Below are 26,167 nucleotides of genomic sequence, written 5' to 3'. Positions count from 1 at the left end.
AGATACCCCACTGAGTGTGTATGTTATTCCCTCCTCAGGTCAAATCCAATGAGAGCAAAAGTCACTCATTCCCCCTCACCTGCCCCTATTCCCCCCCAATAGAACTGCTATTTCTTGCCACTATTATGGAAGATAATTTACCCCATTCTATCTCTCCCTTTCTCCCTCTCTCAATATAGTCCTTTCTCATCCCTTAATTTGATTTTATACTTTTAAATGCCATCCCTTCATATTCAACTCACCCTGTGCCCTCTGTCTCTCTCTGTCTCTCTCTCATATATATATATATATATATATATATATATATATATGTGTGTATATATATACATATACATACATATATATGTATATATATGTGTGTATATATACATATACATACATATATATGTATATATATGTGTGTATATATATATATATATATATATATATATATATATATATATATATATATTTTCCCTTCAGCTGCCCTAATACTGAGGTCTCATGAATTATACACCTCTTCTTTTCATGTAGGAATGTAAACAAAAAAGTTCTAATTTAGTAGGTCCCTTGTGATTTCTCTTTCTTATTTACCTTTTCATGTTTCTCTTGATTCTTGTGTTTAAAAGTCATATTTTCTCTTCACCTCTGGTCTTTTCATTGAGAAAGCTTGAAAGTTCTCTATTTTATTGAAAATCCATTTTTGGCCTTGGAGCATTATACTCAGGTTTGCTGGATAGGTGATTCTTGGTTTTAATCCTAGCTCCATTGACATCTGTAATATTATATTCCAAACCCTTTAATCCCCTAATGTAGAAGCTGCTAGATCTTATGTTATCCTGATTGTGTTTCCACAATACTCAAATTGTTTCTTTCTGGCTGCTTGCAGTTTTTTCTCCTTCATCTGGGAGCTCAGGTATTTGGCAACAATATTCCTAGGAGTTTTCTTTTGGGGATCTTTTTCAAGAAGTGATCGGTGGATTTTTTCAATTTCCATTTTACCCTCTGGCTCTAGAATATCAGGGCAGTTCTCCTTGATAATTTCTTGAAAGATGATATCTAGGCTTTTTTTTGATCATGGCTTTCAGGTAGTCCAATAATTTTTAAATTATCTCTCCTGGATCTATTTTCCAGGTCAGTGGTTTTTCCAATGAGATATTTGACATTGTCTTCAATTTTTTCATTCCTTTGATTCTGTTTTATAGTACCTTGGTTTCTCATAAAGTCACTAGCTTTTGCTTGCTCCAATTTAATTTTTAGGTACTATTTTCATCAGTGGTCCTTTGGACCTCCTTTTCCATTTGAGTAATTCTGCCTTTCAAGGCATTCTTCTCCTCATTGGCTTTTTGGAGCTCTTTTGTCATTTGAGTTAGTCTATTTTTTAAGGTGTTGTTTTCTTCAGTATTTTTGTGGTCTTCTTTAGCAAGTCACTTAATTGTTTTCAATAGTTTTCTCACATCATTCTCATTTTTCTTTCCAATTTTTCCTCTACTTCTTGTTTCAACAATCCGGCTAGCAGCTGTTGTGGGAGTGAAAGACCAACACAACCCCAACAACAAGAACGCTACCAGCATGCTGCAAAAGCACAGGTTCTTTTGATCTGCTTAACTATGGAAAGCTACGTGAAGGGGTTGACAAGCTTACTTTAATTCAGCATACAAATATCATTCTCTTAGTTCAGGGGAAAAGACCATCACACTGAACTTCAGAGCAAAATACAAAGTACAAATATTAACAGACAGACCTTGTCTGATTCAAATCCCAATACATAGTTACCAGAGTTTAACAAAGTCTCAGCATCTGGGTTACAAGCTGGAGGGCTCCTAGCTACAGCTGCCCGGAGTCTATGCCTCAGCACCACCACGAGTGAGAACTCTGCGCAAATGGCTCTGTCTTCTCTTTTTATAGGGTTTCAGACATCATCAAACACCATCTGAATGACCAGAACCTAGGCTGCTATGATTGCCTCTTGAGTTAGCCCCTCCCCTTAGGACCCTGGGAGGTTCACATCCACATAGGTTAGGTTAACACCTAAGATGGGTTAGAGCCTGGGGCTTAGCACTTAGTAAGACTCAGGAGGGCATGGTTCTGGAGTTAGCACCTCCCCTTAGCCAGTCCCACCTTGGGCCCCACCCCAGTCACCAATCCACACCCACATAGGTTCCACACCTAACAGGGGTTTCAGCCTGTGGCTTAGCACCTAGTAAGGCTCAATGAAATACAATGAATTACTCAAAGGAAACAAAGGCCAGCTAGGTGATAAGAGCCCATTTTGCTTACCAACACACTTCTCTAACTCACTTTTCCAAATTCTTTTTGAACTCTTTCGTGGCCTGAGACTAGTTCATTTTTTTCTTGGAGGCTTTTGATGTAGGCTCTTTGATTTTGTTGATTTCTTCTGGTATATGTTTTGGTCTTTTTTGTCACCAAAGAAAGATTCCAAAGTCTGAGTCTGAATGTGAGTCTGCTTTCACTGCCTGGCCATGTTCCCAGCCAACTACTTGACCCTTGTGTTTTTCATCAGGGTATGACTGCTTGTAGAGTATAGAGTACTTTATTCCAAGTTTTAGGGGATGCGCTGTTGTTTTCAGAGCTATTTCTAACAGCAAGCTCTGCCACACCAGCCCTCCTCCTCCACCAAGAACCACCAACCCAGGCCTGACTCAGATCTTAGGCAGGCTCTGCACTCCCATTCTGATCCACAACTTAATTCCTCCCACCAGGTGGACCTGGGGCCATTAGCAAATGCAGCTATAGTTCTGTAGATGCACCACCTCCCCTGCCCCCAGGACAGTGGCTGAACCTTGCACTCCTTTCACTCTGTTCTTGCAGCTTTTCCCACTAACCTTCTCTGTTTTCTTTGGTTTTTGTGGGTTTAGAAGTCTGGTAACTGCCACTTCTCAGTAATTCAGGGTGCCAGGGGCTGTTCTGCTTGGCTCCTGGTCAGGTGGGTCCGACTGCAGCCCATGCTGGCCTCTGCTTTGCTCTGCTCCCAGCTCTGTGTGATAGACCTTACCCAGCCAACATTCAGGCTGTCCTGGGCTTGAGTCCTGCTTCACTCTGCAATTTCATGGGTTCTGCAGTTCTAGATTTTGTTCAGAGCCATTTTTATGGGTGTTTGGAGGGTCCTGGAAAGGAGCACTAGTTAAGTCCCTACTTTCCAGCTGCCATCTTGTCTCTGCCCCCCAGGCAAGACAAAGTAGTGAATTCTTAGCCCAGAAGCTGCATTCTTTGGGTTTATCAAAGAGTAGATTACTGTGGTCATTGAGTACTGTGTCTTGTGTACCTAACCTATGCCACTGATCCATGAATCTGTTTCTTAGCCAGTACCAGGTACTTTTGATGACTGCTGCTTTATAATACAGTTTAATATCTGGTATGGCTAGGCCACCTTCCCTATCATTTCTTTTCATTAATTCCCTAGATATCCCAGACCTCTTGTTCTTCCAGATGAATTTTGTTATTATTTTATCCAGCTCTGTAAAATATTTTTTTGGTAGTTTGATGGCTATGGGGCTGAATAAATAAATTTAGCTAAAATTGTCATTTTTATTTTATTAGCTACCCCTAACCATGAGCATGATATTTTTTTCCATTTATTTAGATCTGACTTTATATGTGTGAAAAGTGTTTTGTAATTATGTTCATATAGGCCCTGGGTTTGTCATGGCAGATACACTCCCAAATATTTTATAGTGTCTACAGTAACTTTAAATGGAATTTCTCTTTTTATCTCTTGATGTTTGGCTTTGTTATTAATGTACAAGAATGGCGAGCATTTATGTGGGTTTATTTTTTTCCTGCGACTTTGCTAAAGTTCTTAATTATTTCTTTTTTTTTTTTTGGATGGGGGAAGGCAGGGCAATTGAGGCTAAGTGACTTGTCCAAGGTCACACAGCTAGTAAGTGTGTCAAGTGTCTAGGGCCATATTTGAACTCAGGTACTTCTGACTCTTGGGCCAGTGCTCTACTCACTGTGCCACCTAGCTGCCCGCTGAGTTCTTAATTATTTCAAGTAGTTTTTTACTTGATTCCCTAAGTAAATCATCATATCATCTGCAAAGAGTGATAACTTAGTTTCTTCTTTGCCTGTTCTAATTTCTTCAATTTCTCTTTCTTCTCTTGTTGCTACAGCTAACATTTCTAGCACCAAATTAAATAATAGAGGTGATAATGGAAATCCTTGTTTTACTCCTTATCTTGTGGGAATGCACCTAGCTTATCCCCATTAAAAATAATGCTTTTTGATCGTTTTAGGTGGATACCATTTATAATTTTAAGGAAAGTTCCATTTATTCCTATGCTTTCTAGTGTTTTTAATAGGAATGGGTGTTGTATTCTGTCAAAGGCTTTTTTCTGCATCTATTGAGATGATTATATGATTTCTGCTAGTTTGGTTGTTGATATGATCAATTAGGCTGATAGTTTTCCTAATACTGAACCAGCCTTGCATTCCTGGAATAAATCCTAACTGGTTGGAGTGTATTATTCTCATGATCAGTTGTTGCAACCTTTTTGCTGTTTTATTTAAATTTTTTGCATCAATATTCTTTAGGGAAATTGGTCTATGATTTTCTTTCTCTGTTTTGAATCTTCCCGGTATAGGTATTAGTACCATATTTGTGTCATAAAAATAATTTGGTAGGACTCCTTCTTCACCTGTTTTCCCAATTAGTCTATAAAGTATGGGAATTGATTGTTTAAATGTTTGATAGAATTCACATGTAAAACCATCTGGCCTGAAGTTTTTCCTAGGGAGTTCATTGATGGCTTGCTCAATTTCTTTTTGTGAGATTGGGTTATTTAGGTATTTCACTTACTCTTCTGTTAAAATGGGCAATTTATATTTTTGTAGATATTCAAACATATCCCTAAGATTGTCAAGTTTATAGGAATAAAATTGGGCAAAATAATTCCTAATTGTTGTTTTAGTTTCCTCTTCAATGGAGGTGAATTCACCCTTTTCCTGTTTCATACTGATAAATTTATTTTCTTCTTTCTTCTTTTTAATCAAATTGACCAAAGATTTATCAATTTTATTGTTGTTTTTTTCATAAAACAAGCTCTTGGTTTTATTTATCAATTTAATAGTTTTCTTGATTTCAATTTTATTAATCTCTTTGATTTTTAGTATTTCTAATTTGGTATTTCATTGGGGATTTTCAATTTGGTCTTTTTCTCGCTTTTTTAGTTGCATGCCCAATTCATTGATCTCCTTTTTCTCTGTTTTATTCATATAATCATTTAGAGATATAAATCTTCCCCTAGGAACTGCTTTTCCAGCATCCAATAAGGTTGGTATATTGTCTCATAATTGTCATTCTCTTTAACGAAGTTATTAATTGTTTCTATGATTTGTTCTTTGGTCCACTCATTCTTTATTATGTATTAGTGATTTTATTTAATATTTAAGTTTTCAACATTGATTTCCACAAGATTTTGAGTTACAAATTTTCTCCCCATTTCTACCCTTCCCCCAATTTCCAAGACGGCATATATTCTGATTGCTTCTTTCCCCAGTCAGCCCTCCCCTCTTTCACCCCACTGCCCCCCATTCCCTTTCCCCTTACTTTCTTGTAGGGCAGGATAGATTTCTATGCCTCATTCCCTATATATCTTGTTTCCTAGCTTTATGCAAAAAATAACTTTTAAGAATGTAAACATGACAGTTCAAATTTAGTTAGTCCCATATGAATTCTCTTTATTGTTTACCTTTTCATGCTTCTCTTGATTTTTGTATTTAACAGTGAAATTTTCTATTCAGCTCTGGTCTTTTCATTGAGTTTGAGAGTCCTCTATTTTAATGAAAATTCGTATTTTGTCTTGGAGCATTATACTCAGTTTTGCTGGGTAGGTGATTCTTGGTTTTAATCCTAGCTCCTTTGACCTCCAGAATATCATATTCCAAGCCCTTTGATCTCTTAATGTAGAAGCTGCTACATCTTGGGTACTCTGATTGTGTTTCCACAATATTCAGATTCTTTCTTTCTGGCTGCTTGTAGTATTTTCTTCTTGACCTGGAAACTCTGGAATTTGGTGACGGTATTCCTAGGATTTTTTTTTTTGGTATGGGGGGATCTTTTACAAGAGGTGATCGGTGGAGTCTTTCAATTTCTATTTTACCCTCTGGTTCTAGACTATCAGGGAAGTTTTTCTTGATAATTTCTTGAAAGATGTTTTTGATCATGGCTTTCAGGTAGTCCAATAATTTTTAAATCATCTCTCCAAGATCTATTCTCCAAGTCAGTGGTTTTTTTCCAGTGAGATATTTCACATTGTCTTCCATTTTTTCATTCCTTTGGTTCTGTTTTATAATATCTTGATTTCTCATAAAGTCACTACCTTCCACTTGCTCCAATCTCATTTTTAAGGTAGTATTTTCTTCAGTGGTCTTTTGGACCTCCTTTTCCATTTGGTTAATTCCGCCTTTCAAAGCATTCTTCTCCTCATTGGCTTTTTGGAGCTCTTTTGAAATGTGTGTTAGGCTATATTTTAAGGTGTTATTTTCTTCAGTATTTTTAGGGTCTCCTTTGGCAAGCTGTCTGTTTGTTTTTTCATGGTTTTCTTGCATCACCCTCATTTCTTCCCATTTTTTCCTCTACTTCTCTTACTTTCTTTTCCAAATCTTTTTGAGCTCTTCCATGGCCTGAGACCAATTCATATTTTTCTTGGAGGCTTTTGTTGTAGGCTCTTTGTCTTCTTTTGGATTTATGTTTCCAAAGTCTGATTCGGAATCTGTGTCCATTTTTGCTGCCCGTTCACATTCCCAGCCAATTACTTGACTCTTGAGCTTTTTGTAAAGGTATGACTGCTTGTAGATTATAGAGTGCTTTGTCCCAAACTTTAGGGGCCTTGTGATGTTTTTTTCAGAGCTACTTCTACTCAGCAAGTTCTGCTGCTCTTCCTCCCCCAAGAACCACCAACCCTGGACCACGACTCAGATCCAAGCAGGCTCTGTACTCCTGCTCTGATCTACTACTTATTTGCTCCCATCTGGTGGATCTGGAGCTGGAAGCAACTGCAGCTGGAAGCAGCCCCAGAGCTGCACTACTTCCACACCCTTGGGGCTGGGGCCAACTGCGCCATCCTTTCACTCTGCTCTAGCAGTTCTACCCATGAACCTTCTCTGTTCTCTTTGGCTTTTGTGGGTTGAGAATTCTGGTTACTGCCACAGCTCAATGTTTCAGGGCCCTACTGCCTGTTCTGCCTGGCTCCCATTCTGGTTTGCCCTGGCATGGCCCAGGCTGGGCTGTACTCTGCTCTGCTTCTAGCTCCCTGTGATAGTCCCTTCCCCATGACCAGCCATGCTTTCCTGGGCTGGAATCCTGCTTCCCTCTATTTTTTTGTGGGTTCCGCAGCTCTAGAATTTTTTCAGTGCTGTTTTTAACAGTTGTTTGGGTGGACCTGGGGGAGAGCTTAAGCCATCCATCTTGGCTCTGCCCCCTGACAGGCCTGTTTTTGGGGGTCTAGTAGAAGGTTGATTTTACTTTACAATGAGACATTTTCTCCACTTATATTCTAATTTTCCTTAACCATTTCACCAATTTTACCTTTTAAAGATGTTTTCCTCATTGATTTTTTCCATTTTTTCTTTTACCTCCCTAATTTGGTTTTTAAAATCCTCCTTGAATTCTCCCAGGAATGCTTTTTGGTCTGGAGACCAGTTCACTTTCTCTTTTCAGTTTTCAGATGTGGGTGTAGTGTCCATGCTGTCTCTTCTGAATTGGTATTTTGATCTTCTCTGTCTTCATAATACAAATCAATCATCTTTGGCTTTTTAGTGTGCTTTTTATGGTGTTTTTTTTCTTCCTGGCTTCTAAAGTGGATCTCTTTTTTCTGAGGCTCAGGGGTCTCTGTCCCAAGTTTCTTGTGTTTGAATCTGTGGGTCTGCTCACTGTTTTTATGTTCTATGGCCTCTGGTTTCATGAGGTTTGGGAGAGTGGTGATCTGGCTGCTGAGGTGTCTCCTCTTCCCCAGGACTGTTCCACAGTATGGGTAGTCTTAGCTCTTGTCTGTGCTGGCATCTGCCACTTCCCCTGGCTATGCAAAGCCCCTTCTGAGGTCCTGGCATTGATGTTAGTTAACTCCACCCACTGTGGCTCAGTAACTCTCATTGTTCTGCTGAAGTGAGGGCTGCTGGGACACCTCTCTTCCTGCACTAGTCTCTTTGGGCCACCACAGGAAGGGCCCTCTCTCCCACTTCTCTCACTACTGAAGCCCTGCTTCTGCCTCCTCTGTTTCTCCTGAGGTATTATTCTCTGGTTTTATTCAAGGGAGGGATAAGAGCCATTTTACCTGGACATTATGGCTCTCAGAAGTTCAAGAAGATGAATTTCAAACCTTTAGACTTTGGGTTGGAGGCCTCTGGGCCAGCTGCTCTTGTGGCCACAGGCTCTGCATTCTGACAGATTCCAGTCCTGGGCTGAGAGGCCTGGGGCTTGATCGAGGCCATAGCTGGTACTTCTGCCCTGGGTCTTTTCCTGCTCCAGGGTTTGGCTCTCCCGGAGCTCTCCCAGACCTGCAAGCTGGCTGGATTCCTCTATTGTTTCCAGTTGGTTTGGTCTGGTGGCATTCTGCATTCCAGGCACTCCTGCCCCTCTCAGTCTACTACTGGCTTCCAACTCTCTCAAATCTGCTCAGATTCACTTTTTTAGATGTATCTGACAGAATTTGTGAGAGAGCTCTGGTAGTTCTTTCCTTTCACAGTGCCATCTTGGCTCCACCCCCCCCCCTTTTCCCTAGCTTCCAAAGTGGACCTCTGGTTCTGGAGCTCAGGGGGCTCTGTCCCAAGCTTCTTGTGCTATTAACTGTGGGCCTGCTCTTTGACTTTGTGTGTGGTGGCCTCTGATATTGTGAGGTGTGGGGGAAGGGTGTTCAGGCTGCTAGAAGTCTCCTCTTTCCCTAGGGCTGCACTAAAGCATGGGTGATCTCAGTTTGTCTGTGCTGGTGTCTGCCATTTCCTCTGCCTGTGCAAAGGCACGTCTGGAGGCCTAGTGCTGATCTTTGCTAGCTACACCCTCCTGGGGCTCAGGAACTCCTGCTGTACTTCTGAGGTGGGGCCTGCAGGGACACCTCTCTTCCTGAACTAGTCTCCTTCTGCCACCACAAGAAGGAACTGCTGCCCAAGTACCCAAGATAAAAGGCTACTGAAGCCCCACTTCTGGCTCCTCTATTTCAGGGTTTCTCTCAGGGGAGTATTATCTGGGTGAGAAAGGGTGGGATGAGAGCTGTTTTATCTGGTCATCATGCCTCCTGGAAGTTCAAGAAGTCAAGTTTCAAACCTTTAGATTGTGAGCTGGAGGTGTCAGGCCTAGCTGCTCCCATGGCCACAGGCACTGTTCTGCTATCTCCTGTAAATCCAGTGAACTGAATTCCTGGTCTGAGAGGCCTTGGGATCATTACAGCTGGTGCTTCAGCCCTGGGCCTGTTCCTGCTCCTACATTTCACATGCCCAGTGCTCTTCCAGACCAGCCTGGTGGCTGGGTTCTTCTGCTGCTCCTGTTTGGTGTGGTGTGGTGCCATTCCACCCTCCTGGTGCTTCTGCCCCACTCAGTCTACTAGTGACTTCTAACTCTCAGATCTGCTCAGATTCATTTTTTTAGAGGTGTCTCACAGAATTTGTGAGAGAGCTCCAGTAGTACCCTCCTTTCACAGAGCCATCTTGCCTCTGCCCCTCCTGCTTCAGTTTCTTAACATATAAAAATGAAGATAACAAGAGTATTCTCAATGCTGTATAGAAGAATGGATGAATATTATATAATATATAATGAAAAATATCAGAGTCATGAAGACCTAAGTTCATATCCCACCTTTGTGTGATACTGGATAAATGACAATTTCTCAGGTCTCTAGGCAACTCTAACTTTAAAAGTTGAAGGGAAAGTGTAGACACATATTTATAGAAAACAGTCCTGAAAAATCAGAGTAATGGAATATTATTATTATAGGTTTTTCTTTACCAAAGTGTTGTAAATTCTACCTATAGCCGAGGAAACACATATTCATGGATTAAGCTGAATAATTTAATTTTTAGTGAAAATAGAATAGTCTGTCATGTCCCCTGGCATTGAATTTTAGGAGTGAATCTTTCATATCCTATTCTATTCTCTTCTATAAATAATCATTAACCACCTATGGGGTACAAATCACTAGATGTTATGAATACAAAAACAAAAAGGAAACAGCTCCTGTCCTCAAGGACCTTATAATCTATTGAGAGATCCAAAATATAAAATTATATGAATACAAGATAAATTGAAGCAATAAAGTTTAATTAGCAAGAGAAATGAGGAAAAGCTCCCTCTAATTGGTGGTACCTAGGTTGAGACTTGAAGTAAGCCAAGGATTATGAGAGGAAAACAAAGAGAAAAGAAATCACAGTCATGGAGTGGGTATAGACTCTGCAAAAGCCCACATCTGAGCATCTGGGTAGCTTGGCATAGTAATTAGGAAATTTACTCATAGGAAATTTACAAAAGGGTCATATTTGGCATGATGAAATATATCTAATTTAAAACATTTTGAAATCAATGTTCTTATAAGACATCTGGGGCAAGATGTCTAGGAGGTAACCTGTAGTGCAGAATTTGGGTTTGAGACAGTACTTAGCTCTGAATATGTAGATTAGTGAGCCATCTGTTAATAGGACTAATATAAATACAGAACACCTTCGATTATAAAACTCTTCTCTCTAGAACCTGAATTTTTGGTCCAGTTAGAAAAAGAGAGGGAAGAGATAAGTATACAAAGATAAGTAACAAGCTGTAGTGACATTTTGAATGGGGCTCTAGACAAGATCAAGAACTGACACATTGGATATGGAACACGATTAACTTCTTGATGAATATAATTGTGAATTCTTTGATAAAACATGCTAGACAGGGCAAGAAAGAGCAGTAGGAAGACAGAGGAGCCAAGATAACAATCATAATAGAAAGAAATTCCCTCCCCACCTGGCCTATCTGCATCCCAGATCTACAAGGATGAAGTAGAAGAGGTGACAAGTAATTGGTTCTACATGCCAATGAAAGATTATTTAATTGACAGCCTTAACCAGGAGTTTTGGCTCACATCTATCATGTGTCTTTTCATTGCCTGCTGTCTAATATTTATTAACTCCTCAAAAGCTACAGTGCTCTGCCCCACATGGGATGAAGACAGTGATGTAGCCAATGCTGTCCTGGATGGAGCTGATTGTATTATGTTATCTGGGAGGACTGTCAAAGGGTAACCAAGTGTTGTATCTTCATGGCTTCTACTGGATAGGAGATACAACACTTGGTTACCTAGAGGCAGAGGCTGCCATCTTTCACTCGCAGTTGTTTGAGGAGATTTGCCTCCTGGTCCCCATAACCAAGGTTTCCACTGAAATTGCTGCCATGGGTGTTGTAGAGGCTTTGTTCAAGTGTTGAAGTGGGGCCATTATAGTTTTCACCAAGTCTGAAAGATCTGCTCATCAGTTATCCAGGTACCATCCCTGGACCCCCATCATTGCTGTTACTTGTGGTGCTCAGGCTGCATGCCAGGTTAATATCTATCAAGGGGTCTTTCCCATGCTGTGCAGGGAACCTGTTAGTGATTAATGGGCTGAAGATGTGGACCTCAGGGTTGACTTTGCCGTGGAAGTGGACAAAGCTCATAGCTTTTTCAAGAAAGATGATGTGGTCATTGTACTGAATGACTGGCATTCAGGTTTCACCAATGCTATGCATGTGCTGCCAGTTCCATAAGAGGGCATTTGAAGACCTTCTTGTGGGTGACTTCAGCACTCTTCCTTCTCTGACCCTGCCGGCATCCATTAGATTTCCAGCTGTTATTGGTGTTGTCCATTCGTAGCTATTAGAGGCTTTAGACTGCTAAAACACCCTGCCCCCAAAACATTAGTCTCTTCTTGAAGAAACTTTTTATTATACCTATTTTCCTCCCTACTTACAACATCAGTATCAGTTTAGCACATCCATGGTGGTATGGAAAGATAGAGCAGCTGTGGCTTAACTTGGGGTACTGCATATCATCTTTGACTTAGGGGATTAAAGTAACATGTATCAGTGTTGTGTTTTAAATAGATCTAGACATTCTGCATGCACACACAAGTAGGCATGCACACACAGTCCCTCTAAGTACAAGTCCTCAATGTATATGGGCCTCTACATCTCTCCTGACCAGAAGAACCACCCTCCCTTTCCCCACCTCCATCATGTTTATGAGTGTCTTTGTCTCACACACTTGAGTAAAAAGTTATATAGAAGCTGAATACATCTGCTAAAAACCAATATGTTTTGGTGAATAATGAGATATTTATCAATGGTGTCCTCTGGTAAGACACTCTTATCTTGGGGGGAGGAAGAAGCTTCCAATCATAAGTCACTATTTATTTCCTTCATTTGAAGAAGGGAGCCTCAGATGGAAAGGAAATTCTTCTCAGAATAGTCCCCACTCTCCCAAGCAGCAGGCCTGACTACATTCCTTGCCCACCACTCAACTCTTAGCCTTCTTACATTATGAGTGTCCCTGTTCCTCCAAAATTTCTCTTCTATTTTAAATTTGGAACAAACACACACTCTTATTATACTGTACTTGCCAGTAGAGTACATCATTTGTCAAAAAAAACACAAGGTGAAGCAAAAAAAAATAGCTAGAGTGCTCTCTGACAGTCATACAAAAATGGTAGAATATTGGCTTTAAAGAGATAGTTTGGGATAAATTTCCATGGAATAAATCAATTTAATGCATTGTTTTTGGTAATGTATTCCATAGTTTGTTGGAAATTCCTATTTGCTTGTCAACCTTTTAGCAAATCAATTCCCTAATACATTAATGGACTGAAACTACTCTTTTCAATGTTACCAAATTATGTCTTAATTACTAGATCAAATATTGTCTTTTCTGAAGTGTAATCTTTGAAATTTCTGTAATTCGAACACCTTCTTGCTTTACTATCTCCAATTTTATTTTTCATGGAATTTCCCTTCCCTGATTTCTCCTTGCTTCTCTAAAAAGTCCTCAGTTTTCTTTGATGGATCATTTTCCCTCTCCTGACCTACAGACATGATTTTTCATCAAGATTATCTACATGAGCAATTCACTTTTTCTTTCTTCAACTTTTCTCTTGGTAAGTAGTTTGGAATCATTAATAAAAAAACAACTGAAATTTTCTGAAAGCAACTCAGCCCAATGGCCTTCCATTCCATTTAGGTGACAACATCACGTCCATTCATCCAAAAAACTAAGTAATGACAATAAAACATTCAGAGTAAAGCATTTTTAACACAAACAATTTTTACAATTAACAAATACTTAATTGGAATTTGTAATTTTATAAAATAGCAAGATGCTAAATACAGTTTTTTTTTTCTATTTCTGTTGGAAAATTACTAGGTATTATAACTAGGATGCAGTAAAATAGTTAAGGTTTGAGGAGGTGAGGTTTGCCAGATGTGGGAAATCAAGAGCTATTATGATTGATTAAATCCACAGTAATCTATAACCCTAAGGTGATTCATACACTAATTAATCAACAGATATTTAAATAAGTATCTGTTATATATTGGGTACTGTGTTAAGCACCAAGGAGACTAATATGAAGAATGAAATGATCCTCACTCACAATGAGTTTACATTCTAATAGACAGTGAGTTTGTACAGCTATGTAGGGAGAAATGGAACTGGGAGACAGAAAAGAACTACAGAGAACTCAATTCTTCTGCAACATACCCTATGTACAGAATGTCACAGCTGTCAGAGGCAAGATGTGATCACTCAATACCTCCACACTCTTGGATAGCACTAGAAAAATGACTATCAATATCAACTGAGAGTTAAACAAGTAACAGATGAGAGTTCATAGCATCATAGACTGAGTTGGAATAGATTTTAGAGGACATAAGAGTCCAACTCTATGACTTTATAAATAAGAAAATCACAGCAGTGCAGTTCTGGTTCAATATTAGGAAAACTATCAGCGTAATTCATCATATCAACAACAAACCTAATAGAAACCATATGATTATCTCAATAGATGCAGAAAAAGCTTTTCACAAAATACGACGCCCATTCCTATTGAAAACTCTGGCGAGCATAGGAATAAATGGATCATTCCTTAAAATGATAAGTAGTATTTACCTAAAACCATCAGCAAGTATTATATGCAATGTGGATAAGCTAGATGCATTTCCAATAAGATCAGAGGTGAAACAAGGATGCCCATTATCCCCCCTCCCCCGTTATTCAATGTGGTACTAGACATGTTAGCTTTAGCAATAAGAAAAGAAAAAGAAATTGAAAAAAATTGGAGTAGGCAAAGAGGAAACTAAGTTATCACTCTTTGCAGACAATATGATGATATACTTAGTGAATCCCAGAGAATCAAGTAAAAAACACTACTTGAAAAAATAAATAACTTTAGCAAAGTTGCTGGATATAAAATAAACTCACATAAATCCTTGTCACTTCTATATATTACTAACAAAGTGTTGAATCCCTTATGATCTCTGTTTCATGTTTACTCTTTTATGTTTCTCTTGAGTCTTGTATTTGAAAATCAAATTTTCTCTTCAGCTCTGGTCTTTTCATCAGGAATGCTTAAAAGTCCTCTATTTAATTGAATCTTCATTTCCCTCCTGAATGGATTATACTCAGTTTTGCTGGGTAGATGATTCTTGGTTATAATCATAACTCGTTTCCCCTCTAAAATGTCATACCCCAAGGCCCCCAGTCCTTTAATATAGAAACTGCTAAATCTTGTGCTTTTCTGACTGTAGCTCTATGGTATTTACATTGTTTCTTTTTGGGTGCTTGCAATATTTTCTTCTTTGGAAATTGGCTATAATATTCCTTGGAATTTTCATTATGGAATCTCTTTCATGAGGTGACTGGTGGAGTCTTTCAATTTCTACTTTTACTCTACAGTTCTAGAATCTCAGGGTAATTTTCCTTGTCAGTTTCTTGAAATAGGGTGCCTAGGTACTTTTTTTAAAAATCATGGCTTTCAAGTTGTCCAATAAGTTATTTTAAGATCTGTTTTCCAGGTCAGTAGTATTTCCAATGAAACATTTTATATTTTATTCTACTTTTTCCTTATTTTATTACATTTTATTGTTTCTTGATGTCTCATAAAGTCATTAGTTTACCATTGGCAAATTTTAATTTGTGAGGAATTATTTCCTGCAGTGACCTTTTGTACCTCTTTTTTCCATTTGGCCAGTTCTACTTTTTAAGGAGTTCTTTCTTCAGTGGATTTTTTTTTTGCTTGATTATACATATTTATTTAATATATTTAGTTTTCAGCATTGATTTTCACAAAAGTTTGAATTACAAATTTTTTCCCCATTTCTACCACCCCCCCCACTTCAAGATGGCATATTTTCTGGTGCCCCGTTCCGCAGTCAGCCCTCCTATCTGTCACCCCACTCCCCTCCCATCCCCCTTTCTTTTCTTCTCTTGTATGGCAACATAAATTTCTATGCCCCATTGCCTGTGTATCTTATTTCCTAGTTGCACGCAAAAACTTTTTTGTTGTTGTTGTTTTTGAACATCTGTTTTTAAAACTTTGAGCTGCAAATTCTCTCCCCTCTTCCCTCCCGACCCACCCTCCCTAAGAAGGCAAGCAATTCAACATAAGACACATGCCTATCATTATGTAAAATCCTTCCACAATACTCATGTTGTGAAAGATTAACAATATTTTGTTCCTTCCTAACTATTCCCCTTTATTGAATTTTCTCCCTTGACCCTGTCCCTTTTCGAAAATGTTTGTTTTTAATTACCTCCTCCCCCCATCTGCCCTCCCTTCTATCATCCCCCCTTTTTTATCTTCTTCCTTCTTCTTTCCTGTGGGGTAAGATACCCAGATGAGTGTGTGTGGTATTACCTCCTCAGGTCAAATATGATGAGAGCAAGATTTACTCATTCCCCCTCACCTGCCCCCTCTTCACTTCCTACAGAACCACTTTTTCTTGCCACTTTTATGCAAGATAATTTATGCCATTCTATCTCTCCCTTTCTCCCTCTATCAATATATTCCTCTCATTCCTTAAAGTGATTTTATTTTTTTAGATATCATTCCTTCATATTCAACTCACCCTGTGCCCTTTGTGAGTGTATATGTATGTATATATAATATACATATATATACATATATACACATATATACCTACATATATACATACATAGACACACACATATATCTATATATGCATATTCCTTTCAGCTACTATGATATTGAGGTCTCATGAATCATACACATCATCTTTCTATGTAGGAATGTAAACAAAACAGTTCAACTTTAGTAAGTCCCTTATGATTTCTCTTCCTTGTTTACCTTTTCATGCTTCTCTTGATTGTTGTGTTTGAAAGTCAAATTTTCTATTCAGCTCTGGTCTTTTCACTGAGAAAGCTTGAAAATCCTCTATTTTCCTGAAAATCCAAATTTTGCCTTGGAGCATGATATTCGGTTTTGCTGGGCAGGTGATTCTTGTCTTTAATCCTAGCTCCACCGACCTCTGGAATATCATATTCCAAGCCCTTTGTTCCCTTAATGTGGAAGCTGCCAGATTCTGTGTTATTCTGATTGTTTTTCCACAATATTCAAATTGTTTCTTTCTGGCTGCTTGTAGTATTTTCTCCTTGACCTGGGAGCTCTGGAATTTGGTGACAATGTTCCTAGGAGTTTTCTTTTGGGGATCTATTTGAGGAGGCAATCTGTTTATTCTTTCAATTTCTATTTTACCCTCTGGCTCCAGAATATCAGGGCAATTCTCCTTAATAACTTCTTGAAAGATGATATCTAGCCTCTTTTTTGATCATGGCTTTCAGTCAGTCCAATAATTTTTAAATTATCTCTCCTGGATCTATTTTCTAGGTCAGTCGTTTTTCCAATGAGATATTTCACATTGTCTTCCATTTTTTCATTCCTTTGGTTCTGTTTTATAATATATTGATTTCTCATAATGTCACTAGCTTCCACTTGCTCTAAGGTCATTTTTAAGGTAGTATTTTCTTCAGTGGTCTTTTGGACCTCCTTTTCCATTTGGGTAATTCTGCCTTTCAAGGCATTCTTCTCCTCATTGGCTCTTTGGAGCTCTTTTGCCTTTTTAGTTAGTCTATTTTTAAAGTGTTGTTTTCTTCAATATTTTTTTCAGTATTTCTTTGGGTCTCCTTTAGCAAGTCATTGACTTGTTTTTCGTGGTTTTCTTGCATCTTTCTCATTTCTTGTCCCAATTTTTCCTCTACTTCTCTAACTTGCTTTTCCAACTCCTTTTTGAGCTCTTCCATGGCTTGAGACCAGTTCATGTTTTTCTTGGAGTCTTTTGGGGTAGGCTCTTGCACTTTGTTGACTTCTTCAGGCTGTATGTTTTGGTCTTCTTTGTCACCAAAGAAGGATTCCAAAGTCTGAGACTGAATCTGGGTGTGTTTTCGCTGCCTGGCCATGTCCAGCCAACTTACTGGACCCTTGAGTTTTTCTTCGGGGTATGACTACTTGTAGAGCAAAGAGTACTTTGTTCCAAACTTGAGGGGATGCGCCATTGATTTCAGAGCTATTTCTATACAGCTGGCTCTACCACCCCAGCACTCCTCCTTCCTCAAGAACCACCAACCTGGACCGCAAATCTTCAGCAGACTCTGCACTCCCACTCTGATCTGCCACTTAATTCCTCCTATCACGTGGGCCTGGGGCCAGAAGTAACTGTAGCTGTAGTAGCTGCACCTCCCCTGCTATCCCTGGTGTGGTGGCTGAACTGGGAACTCTCTCCCCCCAGCTTTTCCCACTAACCTTCTCTGTTGTCTTTGGCGTTTGTGGGTTGAGAAGTCCGGTAACTCCCATAGGTCACTGATTCATGGTGCTAAGGCCAGTCCTGCTTGGCTCCTGGTCTGGTTGGTCCTGCTACCTCTCATGCTGAGCTCTGCTCCCCTCCACTCCGTGCTCAATAGGCCTCATCCAGCGACCATCCAGGCTGTCCTGGGCTGGATCCCTGCTTCCCTCTGCTATTTTGTGGGTTCTACAGTTCTAGAATTTGTTCAGAGCCATTTTTATAGGTTTTTGGAGGGACATGGTGGGGAGCCTAGCAAGTCCCTGCTTTCCAGCCACCATCTTGGCTCCACCCCTGGAAGTCTTCAGTGGGTTTTTAATCTCTTTTTTTTATTTGTCCAATTCTGCCTTTTAAGGAGCTCTTCCCTTCAGTGAATTTTTATTTATCTAATTTTCCATTTAGCCAATTCTGACATTCAAGGCATAGAATTTATTCCCCATTTTACCATTTGGTCTATTCTGTCTTTTAAGATGTTATTTTCTTTAGTATTTTTTGTGCCTCCTTTACCAAGCTGGTGACTTCTTTTTTTCATACTTTTCTTGCATTATTCCCATTTCTCTTCCCATATTTCCTGTACCACTCTAACTTGACTTTTAAAATCCATTTTGAGCTCATCTATCTCCTCTATGGCCTTAGGCTAATTCATAATTTTCTTTGAGACTTTGGATGTAGTAGTTTTGACTTTGTTTTCTTCTGCATTTCTGTTTTGACCTTCCCTGTGACCATAGTAACTTCCTATAGTCAGGATTTTTTTTTCTGCTGTTTTCTCATTTTTCAGCCCGTTTATTGATTTTAAACTATGCTAAAATGGGCCTTTGCTTCCAAAGTGTTGGGGTCCCCAACTTCAGGTTTTTTCTGAAGTTGTTTTCAGAGGTAATTCTGGGCACTTGTAAATTTTTAGTTCTTCCAAGGTGGTATTATCGAGGGAGAGTTGTGTTGACTTCTCTCCTGTTCTGTGCTTTGGTCTGTGAATAACCACATACACTCTTTATCACTTTGGAACTGTGACCAGAGTCCTGGCTTCCCTGCCATTTCTAGTTCTCATATGTTATTGCTCCTTCTTGCCCTGGGACTGAGACCTAGGACTGCAACCTAGATCCAAGCATGTGCAAGGTAACAGAGTCCTGAAACTGGCACTAATAAATGGTGCCCTTTAATCTTCCTTTGATGAATTTTCTGACCCCTTGCCACCTGGGGTGAGAAGTCAGAAACCTGCCACTGCCACCACTGATTCTGTAACCCCCATGGCCTATTGCTGGTTTCCTAGGGTATGGCCTGACCTGAACTGGGCTCCCTGGTGTAACAAAACCTTTCTTGCCAATCTTCTAAGTTGTCTTGAGCAGGAAAATTGTTCTACTCTGTCCTTTTGTGTGTTCTACCACTCCAGAATTTGTTCTGAGACAGTTTAAACAGTGTTTGAAGGTGTTTGTGGGAGGGCTCAGGAAAGTCTTTGCCTTTTTTCCATCATTTTGGCTCTGCCTCCTAACCTCTTCATTTTTACAACTGCCTAATTCTACTGCAGGTTGTCATAGTCTTGTAGGTGTAATGTCTTGTGAGAAACTAGACTTAAAAGCTGACATATTTGAATGCCCATGCCACCCTTCCTGAATTATCACAGTGACTTAGAATCATAGTTAACTAAAAATAATTTACTAAGTGCTTATAATATCAGGCAGTTTCTAAATTCAAGGAAGTTACATACTAACGGAGAAAGCAAGATCAAAACAATTGTAGACAAACAAGATATATAGAGTGTAAATTAGAGGTGATCTCAGAGTAAAGGCACTAGCATTAAACAAGAACAGGAAAGGCAATTAACAGAAGGTAGCATTTTGGCTAGGAATTGTAGAAAGTAGGGAGAGGGGAGCAGGAGGTAAAGATGGACAAGGGGGGGGGAGGAAATAAATAAAAATGCAGTCTGAAGATGGAATATCTTCTGTTTCTGAAGTAGCCAGAGGACATGGAGGAATGTAAAGTATTAGAAAATTTGACAGATAAGAAGGGGCTAAGTGATTTTATATTTGATCCTATGTAATAGAGATCAACTGGAATTTACTAAATGGAAAGAATGGTGACATGGTCGAAACTGCACTTTAGGAAAATTATTTTGACCTATAAATGGAAGGTGGATTGAAGTAGAAAAAGACTTGAGGTTGAGAGACCAATAAAAAGCATCCTGTAATAGTTCAGATATTAGGTGTTCCTGGTATCAGAGGAGAGAAGGGGACATATGTAAGAGATTCTATGAAGGTAAAATTAACAGAATGTCATAACAATTGAGTATGAGTAGTGAGAGTTAGAAGTCAAGGATGACTCTGACCAGATTGACAGCCTGGATTGCTTGGAAGGTGGTGATACCCCAAATAGTAATAGGATAATTAAAAACAGGAAAGTCGTGGTGGAGGGTTATAAAGATTTCATATATTTGAGTTTAATATATCTGTGGGACATCCGGTTTGAAATATTTAATAGAAAATGGAAGTGCAAGGCTGGAGTTCAGAAAAGAGGGTTACTGTCAGAAATATAGATGTGAGAATCATGTACACAGAGACTGAATACTTAATAACAAATTATATTATCAAATGAAAGAGTTTCTAGGGAGAAGATAAAAGAGTACAGATTGACATGGGGGACATGATGGTTAGTGTGCACAACTTGAATGAAAATCCACCAAAGGAGACTAAGAAGTGATAATATAAGTTGTAGGACAGCCAGGAGAGAACAGTATTATAAATCTAAGAGAGAAGAGTATATAAAGGAGGAAAATGTGATCAACCAAGCCAAAGTCTATAAAGATATCAAGAAGGATGAGAGTGGATAAAAATGTCATTAGATTTGGCAGTTAAGAGATATCTGGTATGTATGGAGAGAATAGATTTGGGGCCAATGATAATGTCAGAAACTAAATTGTAGAGGGTTAAGAAGAGAAAGAGGAAAGGAAATGGAGACACATTGTAGATTTCTTTCCAAATGAGTTTATCCACAAAAGGAAACAAGGGATAGAATGACAACCAGTAGGAATGGACAGAATGGGCAAGTGTGGAATTTTAAAGAAGGGGAAGACATGGTTATATTTATAAGCATTAGGGAAATAGGTAGTGCACTTGGGAAAAATGGAGATTAGTAAGACCATGGAACTGTTAGAGGAGGCAGTTTGCTGGAGAAGATTGGATGGGATGAGGTGATGTGTTCATGTAAAGGGGTTTTCCTTAAAAATGAGAAGGGCCACTTTGTCACATTAGATGGGAGTAAAGGAAAAGATAGTGAGGCAAGACATGTGAGTGATTTAAAATGAGGAAGTTGGGAGAAAAGGAAGTTCTCAGGAAATAACTTCATTGTTTTCAGTGAAATCTTAAGCAAGTTTCTCAGGTGAGGGGTTTGGGCAAAAGGAGGAGACAAGGGGATTTTGAGGAGGGTAACAAGGTTTGGAAAAGCTGCTGTGGTGAGTGAGATAGTGACATGATTTGGCAGGGGTAAAAGATGTCCTTTCCATTGTGAGGGAATAGTTATGATTATGTAAACAAGAGTTTATATTGAATATAGTATCACAGATTTTTTTTACTCCCCAACTTTATTCAGCATTTTTTGATAGAAACAAAGGCAGCAAATGGTGATAGTAATTCAACGCTGAGATATAATTGACCTTAGATTTACCAAGTATTCCATTTTCTAGGTGAGGATATGTAATAGCAATTTAGATTTGAAGAGCTTTCCTACCCATTAATAGGCTATGTGACCTGCTTACATCACAGGAAGCCTAAGTCACATGTGGTGGGAGGAGCTGGTTGAAAAGAAAAGGAGATTGTGTGGCAGGAAATGCTGAGAGAGTATTTACAACAGTTAGAGCTAAGGGAAAGAGCAGATGTGTGCTGCGCTGTAAAGTCACTTGTTGGTCACAAGGCCCCAGCACAGGGCAAAAGGTTGTGGGATGGAGTGGTTCTCTTCCGTGAGGTTGTGGATTTATTGGTTATGGGATCTGGTTATTTGGTGTCTGAATAAATGGTTTACTTCTTCTGCCTTCTATGTGGAGAGTTTCATATATTTTGCAACACAAAACCACATAGGCATTTTGAAAATTATCATCTATATTATGATTATTGCCTTGCTGATACATTTGGCGATTAATAGGATGGGATTACAAGGTAGGATGTCTCTATTTGGAGGTAGAAGGGCTTTATAAGAAGAAATTATTTTCCCAGGATTAGATGATGTAACTTATTCCTCCCTAGTAAGGGAATGGTCTAAAGGCACTGGTTTCTGTGAAGACTGGAAACAGAAGCAACAGTGGGGAGAACCTAGAGATTTGGAAAGATGTTGCAAAAAATTACAGGTAAGCCAGGGAGAGAATTGCCAACAGAACTCTCTAGGAGAGGCTGGATTTTATGCACAGCATATTGAATTATATATGATAGCAGGGAGAAACTGTTATGAGAGAGAGCTGGGATGATTAGAGAAACATCTAGCTCAAATCAGAATATTTATTCTATACCACAGCAAAATGTGGAATCTCCAGTGTTAGAACAACAGATTATTGTTCAGGAATCTTCTGATTTTCCTGTTAATTTGGCTAGAAGACAGAGGTGGCAGAGGTGGCTGCAGTACTGGCAGCAGCAGTGGCAGTCAGCACCTGCTTCAGGAGCTCCAGGCCCACAGGCAGTTGGGGAATCAAGATCAGAGAGGGAGTGCAGGGATCTCTTTTCTGGCACTGAGGCAGGAACTTCTTGTTTTTTCCTGCTTGGACCTGGATTATAGTCCTTGGTGGTGGTCCTGGGGTGAGGAGGAGTGCTGGTATAGCAGAGCTTGTGGTGGCTATGGAGAGGGAATCCTTACAGTTCCAAGGCAGAAAAGAGTGCTTGAGGTCACTCACAGACCAGAGCCCAGACCAGGAGAGAAGTAAACATTTCTCCTTGGAGCATACCACATCAGAAGAACTGAAAATTTACAGGTACCTAGAAGTAGCTCTGAAAACAGCTGCATAAAACCCCTGGAGCTTGGGACAGTGCACTGTCCACTCTGGAAGCAAAGACATACCTTGACAAAGAGTTTAAGAGTCAAGTAATTGGCTGGGAAAATGAGCACACAATGCAAAAAACTCAGACTATAGAATCTTTCTTTGGTGACAAAAAAGATCAAAACATACAATCAGAAGAAGACAACCAAGTCAAAGAGCCTACGTCTAAAGCCTCCAAGAAAATAAGAATTGGTCACAGTCCCTGGAAGAACTCAAAAAGGATTTTGAAAATCAAGTAAGAGAAGTAGAGGAAAAATTGGGAAGAGAAATGAGAGTGATGCAAGAGAATCAGGAAAAACAAGCCAACAGCTTGCTAAAGGAGACCCCAAAATACTGAATAAAGAATCAAGAGTATGTCTTTGAAAGTAAATGTTAATGACTACCATTTTAAAGAATATTCATTTGCTGAGAGCAGAAAGAGGGTTGGCTACCTGAATGCCATCATTTTTTTGAGAAATGGGGCTCTATTGTCAAAAATATTAGAGAATTTTGTGAGTGACTAAATAAATGTTGTGAAATATTTTGATAATAACTTTGATTGATTCTGTAGGTATGCTTAGAATCTAGAAGAACTCATGGAGTTAGTAGAAAATGTTAAAATTCTTGGTTATGATTCACATTTTGTAAAAGCTGATTTAGAGGTCCAATCAAAAAGCAACAGACATTAGTGTGGGGAAGGGGGGAAAGCAGGGTAGCAAAGCAGTCATTTTAATTGTAATTTGTAGAAATTAGCATTTCTTTTTTTCTGATTGTAGAAAATCAAATGTAATGACTCCCATTCAAACTTAGCATAAAACAGTAGTTTCAGCTACTATTTTGTATTCATCTCTGTCACATTATTTTTCATCCTGAAAGCCAGGTAGATATAAATTGAATTTGGCAGCTGTTAAAGAAATGTTGGTAAATCATAAGAAGCAGCCTAATCAAAATTTAACTGAATATACCTGTATATTGAAAGTAGTAAAAATGAATAGATGAAATGAATTTCACATCACAGAGAGGCAAAATTAAGGCAATTGTGGTTAAAATGTTACAACTACAGCATCTGCCTTCTCTTTTTACTGATATGGGAAAGCCTCTGCCTTTTTTTTCTTTAAAAAACAGTCTTTAAAAAAAACAAAATTTCATTTTTGTTTGAAAGGATGTATTCAAATTTGATAATTAATGAAGGATGAACTTGCATAAAGTCAAAGGAGTATAGATTTTTAGAACCATGACTTTATCAGTGTAGGACATTCCCTGTGTGAAAATTCCCACATGGTATTGATGTAGATGAGTAATTCACTTGTTCCTTATAGACTTAGAGCTACTTGGTACATTGAAAGGTTGAAAGATTAACCATGTTACACAGTCAGTATATGAAAGGGGAAGGATTCGATCTCCTGAATCTAAACCCTGCCCATCATTTACTTCTCCAAATGGGTTTATAAGGCAATATCTAAAATACACCACAAACTAAACTTGCACCTTGACATTGGAATTTAATAAGAATCATAAGTCATTCTAACACTCAGTAAATGAGGCAGCCATGTTTTCTTCAATTGAGGCTCTCCTCACACTAAGTAGGATCAGGAGACTCACCCCTGACACTGAAAAAGATATAAGAACCAGGGGTTGGCTGTCTGTTCCTGGGAGTTCTTTTCCACAGCAGTGGTGGCGCAAGTGACTCTGGGCCAGCCCTTGTTCTGAACTCCTGGGCTGAACCTAGATGTTGGTAACTATGAATCTGTATTTGGTCTGTCTGTTAATGTTTGTAATTTGTTTGTAATTTGCTCTGAAGTTCAGCGTGCTGGCTTTTCCCCTGAACTAAGGGAACAATATTTGTATGCTGAATTAAAGTAAACTTGTCAACCCCTTCACCTTGCTTTCCTTAGTTAAGCAGATCAAAAGAACCTGTGCTTTTGGCAGCTTTCTGGGTGCTGGCTGTGGGTGGATCTTATATCCCCACAGAAGCTGCTAGCCGGGTTGTGGAAACAATGTCAGAGGGGTCTATGACACACATAAAAGCTAGGGATCTCTGACATGGAAGATTATCTGCAGTATCCATTATCATCATTATCATCATCATTAAGAAAGAGAGAGAGAGAGAGAGAGAGAGAGAGAGAGAGAGAGAGAGAGGATGGAAATAGGAGAATCAGAGTCAGAAATTGGCATACATGGACCTAGATAGGCACATTCATACATACACAATGCTAAAGAAAGTAGGAGAGAAAAATACATATAAAACCATGAGACTGAATCTGCTATAAACTCTTGTTAGCAAAATCAGAATTATTCCCTCACTATGGCAAGGCAAGGCTACCATTAACTCTTACCAAGTCAATTCACTATCCCACTCACCACAGTGGCTTTCCCAAACTTTTCACCCCTTCTCAAACCTTCCATTACTCCTAACTTCCCCAAACCTCTGAGTTGAGAATCTTGCCTAATATTTCGCTAGAAAAAAAATGAAATATATCATTGAGAGCCCCCTTTTCTCCCATCCTTCTCATTTGAAATCACTTAGGCAAGGCTCTCAGCTGAGACAGAGAGAGAGGGGGTGAAAAAAGAGAGAAAAACAGAGAATAGAAAAGGTAATGGTCCTACAGTGATGAGCCTTACATGTTCCTAAGGAAGTTATTTTGCCTCTCATACTAAATACCTTACCAGCAAAATGGGAATAATGATACATATCCTATTCAAATCATAAGTCCGCTGTAAATCTCAACACTGTCATAGTTTTCAACACGCATCACAAAGATCTTATCACAGTAAATGCATCATAAAGGTACATTGAGGAGTGATTTAATAAGCACACAAAAATGTACAGTACTAGTAGGTATCTGGTAGAAATCTTGAAGTAATGGAAAGCAAATTAGTAACTATGTCCATATCTGCCTATCTCCTTGTCTCTGCCTCTCTATGTCTCTGCCTCTCTCTGTTACTTTCTGTATCCCTCTCTCTCCATCTATGAAGATATAGAGTGTTGTCTCCATCCAACCACAAGGACTACAACTTAGCCAGACACCTGGGGAAAATTATTATGGCTCAAAAAATTCCTCACCTGAATAATCTGCTTAGGAATATCTGAAAGTTTCGCTTAGCTGGGCCTAGTTTTGTTGCTTCTCTATCCATTCTTCTTGGTTTGGGCTCTCCTGACAGAGGCATCAGGATTTTAGTATTATTTTTCTATGAGTATGTGTCTATATAAACATACATACATTCAAACAGCTTTTCCTCTATATACGTGTATGTGTATATACATATACAAACATACAATGTGCAAAGCTATGTATTTCTGTATATACACACATATAATACATATATATTTATGTATCTATTTCTATCTATCTATCTATCTATCTATCTATCTCTAAAGGGATTTTCCCTAG

This window comes from Trichosurus vulpecula, chromosome 8, assembly GCF_011100635.1.
Source record: "Trichosurus vulpecula isolate mTriVul1 chromosome 8, mTriVul1.pri, whole genome shotgun sequence".
NCBI classification, from domain to species: domain Eukaryota; kingdom Metazoa; phylum Chordata; class Mammalia; order Diprotodontia; family Phalangeridae; genus Trichosurus; species Trichosurus vulpecula.
Note: the sequence above shows the minus strand (reverse complement) of the source record.